Source organism: Sminthopsis crassicaudata, chromosome 2 (genome assembly GCF_048593235.1).
Source record: "Sminthopsis crassicaudata isolate SCR6 chromosome 2, ASM4859323v1, whole genome shotgun sequence".
NCBI classification, from domain to species: domain Eukaryota; kingdom Metazoa; phylum Chordata; class Mammalia; order Dasyuromorphia; family Dasyuridae; genus Sminthopsis; species Sminthopsis crassicaudata.
In genome coordinates, this window is record NC_133618.1 from 41,018,200 (window position 1) to 41,037,606 (window position 19,407).

The window sequence follows — 19,407 nt, forward strand, 5'->3', positions numbered from 1 at the left end:
ATTGACACATAGTTAGGGGTACTTTGGATCACAAAAAGACATGGTTATATCTCATATTTCTTTTTTTAATAAAATGCTATAATAAAAATTTAAATTAAAATTTAATTCACAAAATATATGCATAGGTAATTTTTCAACATTGACCCTTGCAAAATCTTTTGCTCTAAATTTTCCCCTCTTTTCCCTTCTCCCCTCTCCTAGATGGCAGGTATTCCAATACATGTTATATATGTTAAAATATATGTTAAATGCAATATATGTATACATATTTGTACAGTTATCTTGCTGCAGAAGAAATATTGGATCTAGAAAGAAAGATTAAACCTAAGGAAAACAAAAACGAAAGCAAACAATAAACAAAAGAGTGAAAATATTATGTGGTGGTACACACCCAGTTCCCATAGTCCTCTCTGGGTGTCCATGGCTCTCTTCATTATTGAACAATTGGAATTGATTTCAATCCTCACATTGTTGAAGAGAGCCATGTCCATCAGAATTGATGGTCTTATTGCCATGTATAATGATCTCTTGGTTCTGCTCATTTCACTCAGCATCAATTCATGTATGTCCCTCCAGGCCTTTCTGAAATCATCCTGTTGATCATTTCTTAAAGAAAATTGATATTCCATAACATTCATATACCTTATTAAGCCATTCTCTAATTGATGGGCATCCACTCAGTTTCCACTTTCTAGCCACTAATAAAAGGGCTGCCACAAACATTTTTGCCCATGTGGGTCCCTTTCCCTGTCTCATACATTTCTTTGGCCACTTATGCCCTATTTTCTTCCCTGAGTGATATCCCACAGCATGTCCTCTGATCTCCAGATGGATGACAACTCAATTAAAAAAAATTGTATTTTATTTGAACAAATCCAGGCAAGAAAACAGAGCTAGAATGGAGACAGGAAAGTCGAGAGTGTAGGGATTGAATTAAGGATACAACAGACAAGTCCTGTCTGAAGTAGGGAATGAAATTATTTTGTCGTTCTGAGAAAACTCATCTTCCTTTTAAGTTCCTATCATGTGTGGATACAGATTTTGAAAAGAAACAGAGTAGGGTGGAAAGCATGTACATCAGAGATATTTTGCCTTCTCCACCCAGGTGGAAGAGAGGTAGAATGGTGACAACAGAAAAGCAGGAGTATTAAAGATCAAGGCATGTCTTCCAACAGCCTAACCTCCCTGGAGTAGATGAATGCAATTGCTTTTTTTTTTGAAATTACTTTGTTTCTTGGGATTATTATCTTGTTTGGCTATAATTGTGGGGAAGGAAGAACAGAGGTGGGGGGAAGAATAGTAGGTATCCACGTGGGTAGGGAAGTGGAGATGGATATATTAAGCCTGGATTTGGGGGGTAGCATTCATAGGTCCATGGATTCTGGGCAATAAATGTTGTGGTGTCAGATCTCCTGAGGATTATGATCCTCTAGGTTCACTGTCTCGTCATTGGCTACTGAATTAAGGACTTGCACAGTCTCTGACATTTGATTTGTTGTTAAGGGGCTGCAAGTTTTATCAAAGGAGCCTCAGTGGAGGTGTCCTGTGATCTATTGTCAGAGACGTTCTGACCTGTATCTTTGCCTTCCTCAACATCCCCCCCTGAAGGGTTGTCTTGGGGTTAACAATTGAGGTGGTTCTCCATAGTCCATGGAAGATGGGGGGAGGCAAATGGTATTTCTTGTAATGGGACCTGAGTCATGTGGGCAAGCAGGTGCTCCTGAGGGAAGCTATTGTCCATATAGATGAGAGGCTCTGGGGACCATGGATTCTCTGGCTGTGGACCTTGAGGGGTAGTCCCATGAGGCAATTGGGTGGGTATATAGGTGAATGTGTTAGGGATCATTGGTGGGGGCTCCGGGGTCCAATGAGGCACTTGGGTGGGTATATTGGTGAATGTGCTGGGGATCAGTAGTGGTGGCTCCAGGGTGCTGTTCCCCATCATCTGGACATTCTGGACATCTGCTCCATTGCAAGGAATAAACACCCATTGAAGTGCAGCATGCCAAGGAAGAGTTCCAGCAGGTATGAGGTTCCAACCGTACGCCCCTATTAAAATGACAAGAGTGAAAATATTACAAATCCTATTCCTAGGAAGCTTCTCTAGGAAGTCCCCCTCTCCTTGTTTTGGCTCCAACTGGGCTTGAAGATGGAATACGTATTTTTTAAGCAAGGGAAGAGCCATGGGAGAGACTTCATTCTAGAACTCTCCAGTGAAAACAAGAGATTGACATTTGTAGCGCCTGAGGTACCCTGCCTGAGCAGAATGTGACTTCTGAAGCCCTTTGTGCAGTACTTACCTGAGGTGTCAGAGTCTGTGGACTCAACATCAGACTCTCCACACTCAGAGCCCCCATGGCTGGCCCATCTGAATGGAAAGACTCTTTCCAAAGCTTCCTTGAAGGGGTAGAGAATCAGATGAGTTTCTCCCTTCTGATTGGACTCCTGGGATGCCCAATATAAATTTTCTAGGGCCACCATCATGTCCCTACATTCATGCCAGGTCTTCTTGAGACCCTCCTTGTACAACATCCTGGAGATCACTTTGTATATTGACCGGAGCCTCTTCCTGGTTGCCCTCATAGCCTGGATATTAGGGTGGGTCCACATGTTCAAAAATGTGTTAATAGCTCCTGGGCTCCAGGCTTCACCTCGGGGAGCAAAAGGCTGAGGTCCCTGATTTCTTTCAGCTGCTGGAAGAGACATGAAGAAATGGTTAGAATTCTGCCCAGTCGAAACTGCTAGTGAGCTGTTCTATCTCTGGGCTGAGATGCCATTCTCTACATTCCTGCTTTTCACGTCTTCTTGCTCTTTGGACTCAGTGTTTTCCTGATTCATACTGATTCATACTGAGGCTTGACTTTCAAGGCATCCCTGACACCCTTCTTTTAGCCTCAGGGAAGAGGAAATTAAAAGGGATTTCCAGATTCTGCCACCTCCCTCTGCCTTTGCCTTGCAGTTGGTCACCATTTCTACCAATAAAGGACTCAGTGGTCAAAAGCTCTGCCAGGTCAAGAACCCTATCAGAGCTTCAAAGCCTATAGCTCTGGCCCTGGTGCCTGATTTTTTCTTAGGGAGTTGATTAATAGTTTGTACTTTTTTCTAAAATGGGACTATTTTAATAATTTGTTTCCTAATCTATTAACTTGGTTCATCCATATTGTTGCAGATATTGCTCCATTTCACTTAGATTATTAAATGTATTTACATATATATATATATATATATATACATACATATATATGTTACATATATATTACATATATTGGACAAAAATAATATTGCTTTGATTTCCTCTTCAATGGTGAAAAATTTTCCCTTTTCATATTTGAGACAGACAATGTGAGGTGAAAACCTTTCCCAGAGCTTCGGAACCTGTAGCTTTCAGGGGCAAGCCTTGAACCCAGAATTTCGATGACCCACAGTCTGGCTTGCTGCCCTCAGGGGTGGTTGTGCCAGGTAAGAAACGACTGAGGATGCACTTAGAGAGGAATGACTGCATTCCAGGGCAGGACTCCCACGAATCCTGATGCCAAGCATCAAATCTGGGACATGACAAGGATTCTTTCCAAGAGGATTCTTTACTCAGTTCATGCCAGTGGGTGGGCTGGGTCACTGCTCTCCAATGCCACGCTTGGCACTTCCTCTACTCCCTGCCATTTCATTACTGCCTTAAGGAGGGATGCCTCAATGGGAAGGTTTGGGGTAAAGGATGGATTAAGCTTCAAGCAACCCAGACTGTATAGATGGAGAGAATGTACCTGGAGATGCTGTAGGAGGAACTCCTGCTTCTACTTGTTCTTGCTGCTCAGGAACAGCACAATTAGCTTTCTCAATCCCACTGATCATTTCTCTTGGTCCTAGAGGGAAGAGACAGATTGTAAATCTCCCCTTATTCTTCTTGACAACAAGCATTTTCTGACATCAGGCTTTCCATTTCTCCCTTTCCCACCGGTTCAGAGTGTTCAGTGATCTTCCCTGAGACCCAAGGAGAAAGTGCTTTCCTTTTCCAGATCACAAGTTCAAATCTGAACATGGTTTGTCACCCCGAGTCTTCTCCATGATAAAGATCCTTTGATCTTCATCTCCCAGGAGATGTTACTACAGGTGATCTCTGACCCAGGAGGGTACTGTCTGCCTTTGGGAATCAGTCATGATGTTTTTTTGAGAGAAAAACCAAGGAATCCAAAGGAATCTATGGAAGGGGCTGTATAGCAATGTTTGGCCACCTTACCTTCTCCACACTCATATGTACAGAGGAAGAAACTGACTCCCAGAAGGCTAAGGCTATTTCTAAGAGCCTCTAGGTGGTTAGGCTAAGGAGAACAACCATCTCCTTGGCTCCATATCCAGAGATATTGCAAGAAATTAGCCCATGTCCATTTCATTTTACTCATCTCTAGCCCCAAGTTTCTCCAGGAACTGGACCCCATGAAACCATTCTCAACACAGTAACTCCAAGGAGACTCAAGATGTATTATTCATTGAAGCCCAAGGAATTTCCTTCTGGTCTTCCCCTTACCTTTGTCCTTCCAGAAAGGGGCTGGATCTGCTTCTGCTGAAGGTCCCTCCAACCAAGAATTTCCCAGACTGGGTTCTCTCAGGCTTGTGTAAGCTCTGGAAGTGATCTGAGAGGGGAGTTCTCACCTGATCCCAGCAATCAGATTAGCTGCCTGCTTAACTCTCTGGCTACTGAAGGACTGACAGTCAGGCACACAAAGACCCCCTCTCAATCCTGGACCTCTTTCCCTGTCCTGTGAGGATGAAAGAACAAGTGTTTTAAGTATCACCAGAGGCTAGAAAACCTTTTGGGAGGGTTCACCTACAGGTGTTGGGAACAAGTTTCCCAACCCTAAAAATCCCTAATTTTAAGGGAATTCAAGAGGAATAATTGCAATCCCCGATCCCCATCATGAATCGGGGTTCAATGGGTTACCCGCACCTGCCGGCATAGGGTAGGCACACGCTGAGCCAGTCAGTGTAGCGCGCTTGCAGCCCCAGACATCTAAGGGCATCACAGACCTGTTATTGCTCAATCTCGGGTGGCTGAACGCCACTTGTCCCTCTAAGAAATTGGGACGCCAAAAATTGTAAATTGACCATTTCCCATCTCTTCTTGATTAGTTACTAGTTTCTCCTCATTCCAGGCTCTGCCTGCAAGTCCCCACCCAAAGGATCCCTGCTCTCAAAGGCTTCCTCTTCACATATGCATTTCATGTAATAGTCAGAGACCATTAGGCTGCACCCTGGCAGGAACCAGAGGTCACTCATGGGAAGATTTAATTTCAGAAAGAATTTTCTGAAGAGAATGTTAGGTCTCTCAGGGACCTGAACAAGTGCAGCATGGAATGTTCCAAAAGGAAAGGACCCTCAATCCTAGAATGCAAGCACTGGAAGCCATGTAGAATATCAGAGATAATGGGACTATTTGCCACTCTTGGGCAATGCTCTCCTCTTACAAAGCAGAGATCTACAATCGCATTCACTGAGTTCCTGAAAAATACAAGTTTTTCTGTCTCACCTTGGACTTCATTGAAGGAGATTAACTTCTGGAGGGAACATAACCTCAGTGGACACCTTTAATAACAATAAATCCCTGATATCTGAATCTACTCCATGTCTCTAAATCAGCATGTCCTCCATCTTTCTGGAAAGTTTAATTCCAGAAAGAAGACAGCTGTGTCCCTTTTTCAAATTTCCCTTTCTTTCCTTAAGGATGGCAGAAGAAACTCTCCCAAAAGAAAACCACCAACAATCCTCTGCACCATCCCTGGCTTTCAGCTTAAAAGGAGGTCCGAGATTAAGGGATGTACAGAGCAGTAATATCCATTTGGTATTTGGCAAATGAAGAAATGAAGAAACTGTGGTCCAAATATGATATTCTCTGCTGCAATGCCCACTGAGCCACAGAAGATCACAGAAAGTCAATTGTAGAGCCCACTAGATCAGCCAGTTTTCATGCTGTTAAATGCACTACAGAGGGGTGACTGTCAGTGAAACCAGAATGCCTGAATCCTCAATTTCATTTTCAGCAGGACAGATTCTACAATTCCCCGAGCACATAGTAGAGCCATTGCATACACTCAGTCAAGTCTAGATCAGACCCTGAAAACAATCAGATAACTCTCCCTTGGATTTCAGTGATCCCCATCTCCAATTCCCAGCCGAACCTTGGCAGCCAGCCTGCTCCCCTCACAGGAGAGACCTCAAGAAATAGCAGGAAGGTCCCCAAAACCCAGGTTTCCCCTGAAATGTTACCTGAGAGAAGGTGCGTCGTGCTTGGTGGTTGGTGCTCCTATTTGAGTTATGTCCTCAAGGAAGAACTGGCTCAGACTGACTTAGGCCAGGCTTATATGGGCCCTCTCCTTGTGCTAAACAGCTGATCCCAGAAGTCCAGCCAATTGGAAGCAGCCTTAGCTACTTAGTGAGAACTGACCAGACTGAAAGGGAAACAAGGAAGATACACCCTGGCATCTCCAGAGTTCTTTAGGGCCCTGGACAAAAGACATACTTAGTTCCTTGTAACAAAGTCTTTAGTAAGTATTTGGACATGAGTAATCCAATCAAATATGTCTGCATCAATCAGTTCTAGGGAGGGGAGAAAGTGTCAACTCAATCAAGTGGCTTGATCCAGATCTTCCAATAAGCAAATGTTAGACTTAGGATAAATTCTTTTTTTCCTCCTCCTACAAGGTCCCCCAAAGTTCTCCTACTTCTCCTCGCTCACCCCAACCCCACACTCCTGCTTCTGGAGATACGGGAAGGGGAAGGGAACTGCTGTGGGCCATTAAGGTGGAATGGTGGGAAGGGAGAGGGCAATTGGACCTGAGGACTCTAGAAGGCTGGTTTCATCTGAGGTCCTGGTCTACATGGTGCCCAATAATGAGGGCCCGGCTTGACCCTGAACACCTCCAGCAGGGAACATTAGTTTCTAACAAATCCTAACATACAAAAACTATTTCCTGAAACTAGCTAAGAATGGGGTCACATTTCAAGTCCCCTCAGATCTGGTCTGGCCTTGTTTACCCCTTCTTTTTGTGCATGAGTGCTACTCTTTAAGTAGACAAAATGTCAGGCAGGCAGCCATTAGGATTGCTGGGATCAGGTCCCTCCATAAAGCTGAGGGAACCCAGTCTTGAGAAACTCCTGATTGGAAGAGCCCGCTTCAGCAAGACCAGCTCTAGCCCCTTTCTGCAAGGACAAAAATAAGGGGAAGACAGGCATGAATTTGCTTGGGCTTCAATGACCCCAGCTTGTGTCTCCTTAGCTAATGAGTTGAGGATGGTTGGATGGCAGTCCAGTTCTGGAGGACCTTGGGTTGCAGATCAGGAGGATGAAATGGACATTGGCTAATCTATGGAAATATCTCTGAATAGGGAGCCATGGAGCTGGTTGTTCCCCTGTGGTTTATTTCTAGAGGCTCTTCGGGATGTCCTTAGCCTTCTCTCAGCCTGTTTCTTCCTATGAATATGTGAGTATAGGGGAGGTAGGTGAGCCCAATATGGCCTATATAACCCCTTTCATGTCTTCCTTTGTGGTATTTGGAAAGAGAAAAAAAAAAAGGATCATGACTGATCCAAGGGCAGAGGAGGCCCTCCCAGGTGAGAGCTGCTCTAAAGTCCTGGCCGTTCATCATGTCCCTGATGAGGGAGGTCTCAATGGGAAGGTGAGTTTTTGGTAAACGATCTCGTGAGGCTTCAAGGAGCTCAAACATTATAGAAGGAGGGGTTGTACCTGAAGGTCCTGTAGGAGACTCTGCTGTTTCTGCTTTCCCCTCTTGCTCTTTTGGAACAGAACAATTTACTTTGAAAACATCTGCCTGCCATTTCTGGTAGTCTTGGAGGGGAATAAAAAGGCTGAAATTCTGACAGACAACATTCTCCCTGACAACAAGCTTTTTCTCTCATCAAGTTTGGATTTCCCTCTTTCCCACAAACACACACTTCTCCCTGACTTACCCTGAGGATCCAAGCAGGAAATGCATTCCTTTTTCAGATCACAACTTCCCAAAGCTGTGAACATGGTTGTGTCACCCCAAGTCTTCCCCAAGGTAAAGATCCCCTGATCTTTTACCACCTAGGACAGGTTCCTGAAGTTTTCTCTTGGCTACCCTTCTTTGGAGAGTACAAGTAAGCCAGGTCACCAATGACCATATTACTGTAGGTGAGTTCTCACCTGGGAGGGCATCCTCTGCCCTTGGATCAGTCATGGCTCTTTTTCTCTTTCCAAAGAACCCAAAGGAAGACATGAAAGGGGTTATATAGGCCACATTGGGCTAACAAACCTTCCCTACACTCTGCCTTCTCTGACTTTGAGTTTCTCCAGGATGGATCCTGCTACTATGAGCATGTAGTAGGGTCACCACTGTACACACTGAGACCCTGAGAACTCAAGAGAGTTACTAGATAACTCAGGTAACTCAAGGACACTGTTGCTCCCCACCTAAAACTTCCTCTATAACCTGCTCAGTCATTCTGTCACGCTCAGCAATGTGGGCCTTGGGGCCCAGCAGCAAGGTGCCTAGAACTGAGGCTTCCTTGAAACTGTTACTTGAAAGAATGTCCCTTCTGCTTGGTGGTCCGTGCTCTTGTTCCAGTTGCCCCTTCAAACAGGTATTTGCTCAGGCCCAGTTAGCTCAGGCTTATAGAGGACCTCTGATTGTATTGAAGAGCTGATCCCAGCTCAGGTTTCCCCAACCCCCACAAACAACCTCTTCCTTATCTAAAAACCCATTGAATTCTAACCTGCCTGAAACCAGCCAAGAGCCTGGGACTCCACCCACCTTCAAGATCATAAAAAGGGAAACCCTAGAAGTTCATTCTTTGTAGGAGCCCCCCTCCCCCTAACATGGTATCCCTCAGGCCATATAAGGATTTCTGTCAGCCTGGTGACCAATGCTGGCCCTGGCATCTTTCTACCTTACTTCCAAACTCCTATATTAAAGCTATGTTTTCGGGCCTGTAAATTCCTTTACAGGGGACTCTCCTTACTCTGAACCAAAAGGGGTTCCCTTTTTTCTAACTCTCATCATGTGGTGGCCCACCCGGCCAGCAAATTGGACCCAACTTTAGCTACTTAGTGAGGAATGAAGAGACTCTGAGGGGAACAAGGAGGATACATCCTTTGGCAGCTCCAGAGTTCTTTAGGGCCCTGGACAAAAAGCATACTTAGTTCCTTGTAACAAAGTCTTTAGTAACTATTTGGACAGCAATAGCCCACTCAAATATGGCAGCATCAATCAGTTCTAGGGAGGGGGGTGGAGAAAGTGTCAACTCAATCAAGTGGCTTCATCCTGACTTTCCATTAAGTAAATGTCAGAGACTGAGGATAAATTCTTTTTTTTCCTCCTCCTGCAATGTCCCAAACAGTTCTCCAAAGTCTCTTTGCTCATCCCACTCCCGCTCCTGCTTCTGGAGATACAGGAAGGTGACTGCTGTGGGCAATTAAGGTGGAGTGGTGGGGAGGGAGAGGGCAACTGGACCTGAGTTAGGACTCTAGAAGGCTGGTATCACCTGAGGGCCTGGTCTACATGGTGCCCAACAATGAGTGCCCAGCTTGGCCCTGAACACCTCCAGCAGGAACCTTTAGTTTCTAACAAATGCTAACATGGAAAAATTGTTTCCTGAAACTAGTTAAGAATGGGGTCACATTTCAAGTCCTCTCAGGGTCTGGTCTGGGCCTGTTTACCCCTTGTATAAAATCTAAATGCAATGGTCAGTGCTATGTATGTTTACCGCTAACCAGATCATGTGAGAGCAGTTAGCTCACAAATTATAATTCTAAGAAGGACATCCAATTAGGATCCTCTAGACCAGAGCATTTACAGCTTCTGTGCTCCTTGCTGGACCTATCCTTATTTAAATCAGTCACTTGGTTTGGACACTGTCAACCACTGGAAGAAGCAGTTATCTAAAGGGTTGTGTTCTTCTTGTTTAAAAAAAATGTTGAATATAAGCATTTAAGTTAAAAAAATTTTACAAGGAGCTAATTATGGAAATAAGTATTGGAGAATTGTGTGTTCAACATTTATTGGATTGTTTGCTTTCTGGGGGAGGAGCTTGGGGGAAGATGGTAAATTTGGAATATCAGGCTTGACAAGGGTCAGTGTTGAAAAACTGCCCATATATATGTTCTGAGGGGAAAAAAAATAATTAAAAAAATAAGCCAAACACTCCTCAAAATATTTATTCTCTTCATTACTTTTTCATTTATCTGCTCAATTCCAGCTCTTAGGAACATCCATTCATCCAAGGACACATAAGCATTGAGTGAGTTGCCATAAGGATCTCTGGCATTTGAGAGTGTCATTGATCTCTTTGGCTAATTTTTTGCTAGTATGATTAATAAAGTAATTACCTAGAAAATTTTTTTACAAGAAACAAGAAAAAAATGTCCATTTAAATATGCTGGAGCTACAACTAGAATTTTACAGAATTTAGCAGCAGCCACAATAAATGACCACAGGTCCTTGTGGTGGGCTGGTACTCTGGAGAAGTATACTTGAAACAAGGTGTTAACTCAGAGGAATTGAGGAGATGATGGTTCTCTTTCAAAATTGTTTTTGATGCATCTTCCCATTGCCATCAGTATAGTTTTGTTCTAATCTATTCAACAAGACTGGATTACTTCAGCAGCTTCCTAAAGAGCTGCTCAGTTTTCAGTCTCTTCTTTCTATACATTATACATGCCAGATTAACCTTTCTATAACAGCTTTTACTAGAGAACCATCATCTCATCAATTCCACTGAGTTAAGACCTTGTTTCAAGTATACTTCTCCAGAGTTTAGGCCCTCTACAGGATCTGGAATCATATCTACTAACAATCAAACAAACTAGGCCTATGGCCAAAAACATGATATCCAGCAAAATTATGTACAATATTGAATGAGAAAAAAATTCACATTTAACAAAATTGTAGGTTTTTTTAAGACTTTCAATCCAAATATAATTTTAAAAATTGAACCTATAAAAGCCAATATGCAAGATGAATTTAAAGACATTCAATATGGACAAATTGTTTTTTTACACAAGAAATGTATACCATATATTCTTTTATTTATTTATTTCTTTTAAAATAATATTTATTTATTTGCAAAGCTTATGAGTAATTTTTCCAACATTGACCTTTGCAAAATCTTTTGTTCAATTTTTTCCCCACCTTCTCCCTACACACTATCCTAGCTGGCATGTAGACCAATACATGTTAAATAGGTTGAAATACATGTTAAATCCAATATATGTATACGTATTTATACAGTTATCTTGCAGCAAAAGAAAAACCAAATGTACAGGGAAGGAAAAGTAAAACTGAAAAAGAAAACACAATGCTAGCAAGTAACAGGGAGAGTGAGAATGCTATGTTGTGTTCCATACTCTATTCCCATGGTTGTCTCTCTAGCTGTAAATGGTTCTCTTCATCACTGAACAAGTGGAACTGTTTGTTGAAGAAAGCCTTGTCCATCAGAACTGAGCATCATGTAGTCTTCTTGTTTCTGTGTATAATGATCTCCTGATTTTGCTCATTTCACTTAGCATCAATTCATGTAAATCTCTTCAGGCCTCTCTGAAATCATCCTGCTAGTCATTTCTTATAGAACAATAATATTCATAACATTCATATACCACAATTTATTCAGCCATTCTCCAAATGATGGGTATCCAGATTCAGTTTCCAGTTTCTTGCCACTACAGAAAGGGCTGCCACAAACAATTTTGCACATGTGGGTCCTTTTCCTTCCTTTGAGATCTCTTTGGGATATTATCCCAGGGGAAACCGTGCCGGATTAAAGAGTATGCACAGTTTGATAACCTTTTGAGCACAGTTCCAATTTGCTCCAGAATTGTTGGATCCGTTCACAATTTCACCAACAATGTCTGAGTGTCCCAGTTTTCCCACATGGCCTCCAACATTTCTTGTTATCTTTTGTTGTCATCTTAGCCAGTCTGACAGTTGTGTAGTAGTCTCTCAGAGTTGTCTTAATTTGTATTTCTCTAAGCAATAGTGATTTAGAGCATCTCTTCATGTGACTACATATGGTTTTAATTTCTTCATCTGAAAATTGTCTCTTCGTATTCTTTGACAATTTATCAATTGGAGAATGGCTTGAACTTTTATAAATTTGAGTCAGTTCTCTATACATTTTAGAAATGAGGCCTTTATTATACCCTTTGGATGTAAAAGTGTTTTCCCAGTTTATTGCTACCCTTCTAATCTTGTCTGCATTAGTTTTGTTTGCACAAAAACGTTTTAACTTAATATAATCAAAATTATCTATTTTGTGATCAATAATGGTCTCTAGTTCTTTTTAGTCACAAATTCCTTCCTCTTCCACAAGTCTGAGAGGTAAATTATGCTATTGTGGGGGACGGAAAAGATAAAGTGAAGAACTTCCATGAATGTTTGAATTCCTTTTATACATTTTATTATTCATCATTTCTAGGTTTCTGTGACCTGCATAAGTATGCTGAATATTACCCAATATTTGCCTAGACTTTAGATATATTTACTTAACCTAAAATGATGACATTTATCACTGTTTAATATTATCAATATTTAGATTATTAGTTACATGCTTCTAGCCTAGTAATATGAAGTTGCAGGTCTGATATATGATTCCTCTCGGCCATTCTAATCTGTTTTTGGCACCAATGTCTAAATTCAATTAAGGAGAGAGGGCACCTCTTTCTTAATGCCCAACCTATAATGTAACCTTTGTAACTGAACCTATAAAAACTGTCTATCTTTCCTAATTCTTTCGCCCTTCTACCGTGAGCGTTCTCTCTTTCCCCCCTCAAGGTGGAGTTGCTCATTCTCATGAGAATTTATTAATAAACAATTACTTTTATGCTTTTTTACTTCAAGAAGTCTCTGAGTAGTCATTTTGGACAAGGGTTTGTATCCCTCACACTACATCCTTCTAATTTGTTTATAATATTATTCTTTATATCTAGATCATGAACTATTTCGACCTTATCTTGTATACCCTATGTTCAAGCTTGATATCCATAATAGAAAGCTCAAAAATGTCAATTTGAGGGGGAGAATTACTAAGGAAAAGCAGATTGGGACCTGACTGGAATTCTAGAAATCCAGCCCAATGGGACTAGCCTTAACTACTCAGTGAGGAACAAGGCAGCTACCCTCTTTGACATCTCCAGGGTTTTTTAGGGTCCTGGACAAAAGACATACTTAGTTCCTTGTAACAGGTACCTACTTTAGTGCCTACTTGAACAGCAATCAGTTCATCAAACATGTCTATATCAGTCAATTCTAGGGAGGGGTGGAGAAAGGGTAAACTCAATTAAGTGGCGTGATCCTGATCTCCCAGTAACTAAATGTTAGAGACTTAGGATAAATTCTTTTTTTCTCCTCCTACAAGGTGCCAAATAGTTCTTCCAAGTTTCCTTCTGCTGTGGGCCAGTAAGTTGGGCTGCTGGGGAGGGAGAGGGAAACTGTCACTTAGTTAGGACTCCAGAAGGCTGGAATCACCTGAGGACATGCTCTCCTTCCCTAGCTGAGGCTCTCAGAGTTCTTGAGTTCAAAAAGACCTCAGGATACACAAAGGTCACTCCCACATCTACAGAAGACTCCCCCCTACAAGATGCCCAACAAGAGGTCTTTCATCTTGGCATTTATAACTTGTGTGAAGTGCAAAGACCTCTGGGCTAGCTCTGCATAAACATCAAGTGGGGGCTACCTGAGTTTGGCTGGAGGCTCAGCAGGAGTCACAGAAACTTTCACCTCCAGGACTGTTTGTAGAGTCAGGGTCTGACCTCTGGAAGATGGAGAGAACTTTGGCTGATTTCAGGAGCAAGCCCAGCTGTGATGCAGGGACAAGGCCCTGGGTAACAAGGAACCATCACCCATGAGTGTGGAGGCAGGGGGTTAGCCAATAGTCTACAAAATGATGGTCAGTGGGCTTGCTCAGTGGCCAGCGACAAAAAGAAAGTATTTCATTTCACTTTATGTGTTGGTGCATGGAGAAGGAGTGAGAAGAAAAGATCAACTTTCTCTTCCTCAGAGATCCATTCCCACTTTGCATTTCATCAGTCCATCATATCTCAGGCCTTAGACATCATATTCACCTTTTTGGGTCTAAGAACATCTCCTAATGCAATCCTCCACTTATCTGATCTGAGACATTCTGGAACAGACTGATGTTTCTGGAAGATCTAATTCTCCAGGTAAGGGCACTTATGGAGATTCTCTTTCTGTTCAAACCCTTGCAAAATAGATCTCAATAAAATGTAACACAATTGAATCTTGCTTTGCCAATAACCAAATCTTGTGGTAACAACTGGTGTAAAGGATTCAATTAGGAATCTCTACACCAGAGAAATTTACATTTTCCATACCACTTATTTAAATCAAATACACGTTCAACCCACTACATGAAACAAGAATCTAAAAAATGTGGAGCTGACTTGTAGAATGTGCTCTTCTAGAAAAACAAAAACAACAAAAAAAGGATATTTACCAGAAAAAAAAATATTTAACCTAATGTTTAGTGTCCTTTTTATTTGGGCATTGAAAAAGATAATTTTCCTTCTCTTCACTCCAATTTTTTACTATACTCATTCACTTTTTGGTGCTCATTGCTGCTTTAGGGAAATGAGATGGTGGTAGGGATTCAATTCTATACAGATGCATCTAAGTAACACAGCTCTTTGCAGGTGGATGACTTGCAGGTTATGTTTGATGGCCACATAAATGAATGTTCTGAAAAGAATATAATTTTATTGCAGTTGTAATAAAATTGTATGATGGGCTGTCTGAAAACGCTAAAGAAATTATTCCACACCAATTTCAAAACTTGCTACAAAGATCCAAAAAAAACCATAACAAACAATAGACAAAGGACAAAGACAAGCACTCATTATTTACTTTCTTGTGTATTGTATAGGGGAGTACAATTCTAACCTGAATCATTTTGATGTTACATACCTGCACCTTATTAGCTTAGATGTTCTCTCCTCTTGGTGTATGAGTTAAAGATTGCATTTTGTTCTCATCTGTTCTCCTGCCTATTTGCTGTAGTCATAGAAATTTGCCATAGAAAAAAATAGGAACTTAATTATGCGAAGAGAAATGCCCCCACCACCACCTTGGTAGCAAACCTAAGTAAGAGTAATAAAGGCCAGAGTTTCAAATTATGGGTTACTTTAACCCTATATGGATCATGTGGGAGTTGAGAAATTTGGCAAAAATAAAAGATACCAAATATTTCTCCAAGATGTAATCTTTATGTATAAATCATTAAGCTATCCTCCACCTTAGTATCTAAAGTAGCTTTTCTCTTTAATATATAAAAAGTATATGTATACAAAATATATAAATAATATATCTACACAAATATATGTAAAAGCATATGTACCCAAAATATATATACACAAAAATTGTTTTGAAATAAATTTCCTTATGATTTGTTTTCAGTAATTGTTTGGCTTATATGATTAGTTTATATAACCATATAACTGGGTTCACATAATTTTTCTTGTGAAAAGGGATTATAAGTGGAAAAAAGTTAAGAGGCCCTGAAATAGGCAGCCAGGTGGGAAAATTTGGCATTCAGGAGGAATGATTCACTGGGGAAATCTAGTCAAAAGATCTTACCTCAATTCATCCCAGAAATCACTGTCAGATTCCCTTGAAATAATAGATGTCCACTGAAGGTCATAGAAACTTAAAAGCATTGTTGATGACTCTACCTAGAATCACAGATAGAATGCTGAAATGAATGAGAAGTCTCAGTAACAGTTTCTGGGTAATTAATAAGCAGATTATTAGGCTAACTGATCATAAATTGAGAGTGGTTTCTCTGGGTAACCCAACTCTGTCTCTGGTTTCTTTTGCCATCATGGGACATGGGTTGGAAGAATGTCCAAGGTCTAGTCCATATAGTAGGTTTTGATGTACATTGGTGTAATAGGAATCATGTATGTGAGGAGGTTGGGTAATGGGACTTAAGTATTCTCAAGCTTCTTTTTGCATCCAGATCATTTTATATATTACCTAGGCTGCTTTGAAACTGGAGAATGGAAAGAAGGGATTGATGTTATGCTCTTGACATTGACTGTTGCTTCAAGGTGTACTTGTTTCAAAATTATACACATTGTTTTTTCAATAATTTTACCCCAATTACAGGTAAAACAATTTTAACAGTCGTTATTAACAATTTGAAGAGCTCTTCCCGAAGCTGTTAAGTAGGGAAATAATATATTGATGACACATGTGATGTCAGGTAAAACATGTTTCCATAAAATTGAATGGATGCCCAACAATTGAAGAATGGCTGAATAAATTGTGGTATATGAATGCTATGGAATATTATTGTTCTATAAGAAATGGCCAGCAGGAGGAATACAGAGAGGCTTGGAGAGACATGCATGAACTGATGCTGAGTGAAATGAGCAGAACCAGGAGATCATTATACACTTCAACAACAATACAACCAATTCTGATGGACATGGCTCTCTTCAACAATGAGAGGATCCAAATCAGTTCCAGTTGATGTGTAATGAACAGAACTAGCTACACCCAGAGAATAAACACTGGGAACTGAGTGTGGACCACAACATAGCATTTCCACTCTTTCTGTTATTGTTTGCTTGCTTTTTTGTTTTTCTTCCCAGGTTATTTTTACCTTCTCTCAAACTCTGATCTTTCAGATAACTGTATAAATATGTATACATATATTGTATTTAACATATACTTTAGCATAATTAACATGCATGGGACTACCTGCCATGTAGGGGAGGGGTGGAGGGAAGGAGGGGAAAAGTTGAAATAGAAGTTTTTTCAAGAGTCACTGTTGAAAAATTACACATGCATATGTTTTGTCATTAAAAAACTATTAACAAACATGTTTCCATATTAGCCATGTTGCAAAAGAAAATAGAAACCCACAGACATGTATACACTCACAGAAAACCTTTTTAACCGTAAAAAAATAAAAAGGCAGCGACATAGTGCAGTGGACAGAGCACCAGCTCTGAAAAAAGTCCAAATGCCACTTCAGACACTTCCCACTTAGTAGCAGTGCAGGATAGCTATCTTCACCCAAATCAAAATCAGAGACTCTCGAGGTAATAAGCAAAAAGGGATATATTATGATAGCATTATCTGTTTAAGAGTATAATGTACAAATTGTAAAACGCAGGATTATATAGATCTTAATGTGAAACTTCCCCCTCCCCCACTTCCTGACCCTTCTCATTGCCTTAGTGTGCAGTATTCCATTGGAATCTACCTAGAACCAAAGAATACAAGCCAATAACAAACCGTTTGCAGAAGTAGGAACTTCACCTGGAGTAGCAGATCTGCTAGACACAGCTGCTCTGAGCATCAGTCTCTTCCAGAATGCCTCAGAGAGGCTTTCAGAGTACTGGAGGATTACATTGGAAACCCTAAACTAAACAACATGTCAGAGCCCAGAGATATGATGGACTGATGACATGGACTGTGGGAATGGGTTACTTACTGAGCAAGAGTTACTTGACCCTTCTTACTCCTTCTCCATACACCATTCTTTTTTGTAAGATCAGTTTCCCAAAAGGCTCCCTCAATTTTTGTCATCAGCTCCCCTCACTGACCAGGTGTTCACTCGGGAACCAAGAAGTCAGGGCATCAAGACAGGGCATTATGAAAGTAGGTATAATAAAGGCTTTTAAGATTACACGTGGCTGTTCTTGAGTGCGCTACTGGTTATTAAACTATAGATTCAAGAGATCGTGGCCAGAGACCTTTGAAGCCTCAGAGGAGGCGAGCCGGATAGAGTTGACACAGCAAAGCTCAGTGGTCAAAGGTACTCTGTTGGGCCTAGGGCGGACTAGTAATTGTAACTTCCAGGAGGGCATGTCTCTCTACTCAGTCTCTCTACTCTTGGCCCTCATGCTAAAACCTATCATGTTTAAACTCTTAACCCTGAGAGAGAAAAGCTTTTCAAGAAGTGTTTGTCATGTCAGACAGTGCACTGAGGAGAGAGAATAAATCCCTCAGAGTATCAAGGGGCATAAGTTGGTGAGGAAATAAATAAATTTACATTGTATCTTTTTATTCATATTTATTTGTAATATTCCCTTCTCTTTAAAATTTTCACTTCGGATATCTTCAACATAGAGAGGAGCTAATCCAATTCCAATTGATTAAGGATGGACAGAACCAGCTACATCCAGAAAAGGAACACTGGGAAATGAGTGTAAACTGCTATTTTTATCTTCTGAATCCAATTCTTCCTGTGCAACAAGAAATTCGGTTCTACACACATATATTGTATCTAGAATAAACTGTAATATATTTAACATGTATAAGACTGCCTGCCATCTGGGGGAGGGGGTTGGGGGAGAAAGGGAAAAAATCTGAATAGAAGTAAGTGCAAGGGATTATGTTGTAAAAAATTACCCATGCATATGTACTGTCAAAAAAAAAAAAGTTATAATTCTAAAATAAAATAAAAATTAAATTAAAAAAAAAGAAAAAGAAAAAACTAAAAAAAAAATAAAATAAAATTTTCACTTCACTTCACTTTAGCTGGTCCTCAAACTTTTAAAATAGGGGGCCAGTTCACTGTCCCTCAGATGGTTGGAGGGCGGGACTATAGTAAAAGCAAAAACTCCCACTCTGTCTCCGCCCCTCAGCCCATTTGCTGTAACCTGGCAGGCCACATAACCGTCCTCAGCTGGGCGGATCTCACCTGTGGGCCGAAGTTTGAGAACCCCTGATATAATATAATGATGTAGCAGTCAGGTGTTTTTGACAACTAGCTAAGAATGGGACCACAAGCCCTCCTAGAACCTGGTCTGTGCCTAATTTTCCTACACATGAAAGCCAAATTTACCTGGTCAATGCCATCAAATGCCAGTCCAGTCACTTTATTGTCATCATTACGTTTTAGGGCTGCATGACCCTCAAAAGAGAAATTATGCAAAATGTTTTCCTGCCCAGATTCTTGGAGGCATCTCAAGCTCCTAACCAGGCTTCCCTCCTTAATGATGAAATAATGGCGAAGAAATGTGGACCTGTGGCCCAAGACTCATGAGATGTGCATCCATCATAGTTAAGGCCCATGCCTAAGTGAAGGGACAGGTCGATTCTCTGAAAGCCCCCACAGCTGTGAATCATAACAGCCCAGAAGGAATTGCAAAGCGGCCTTTACTGACACAGCTGTTGCTTGTGGATTGGGAATGAAATAAATTGGAGGCAAGAGAAAAAGGGAGAGAGGGCAGAGAATGCAACTGCCTCTCAGTGTCTTTGCATCCTTATCCTCTCACTTGAAGGGATCTATTCTGCTGTCAGAAGTAGACCTGCCAGTCTCCATTAGCGGGTGGCTCCTGTAACAGATGGCACCCAAACAGGGGCACAAAAAACCACAAGAAATAAAGAAGCAGCAGAGCTCGAGGGCTGCTCAT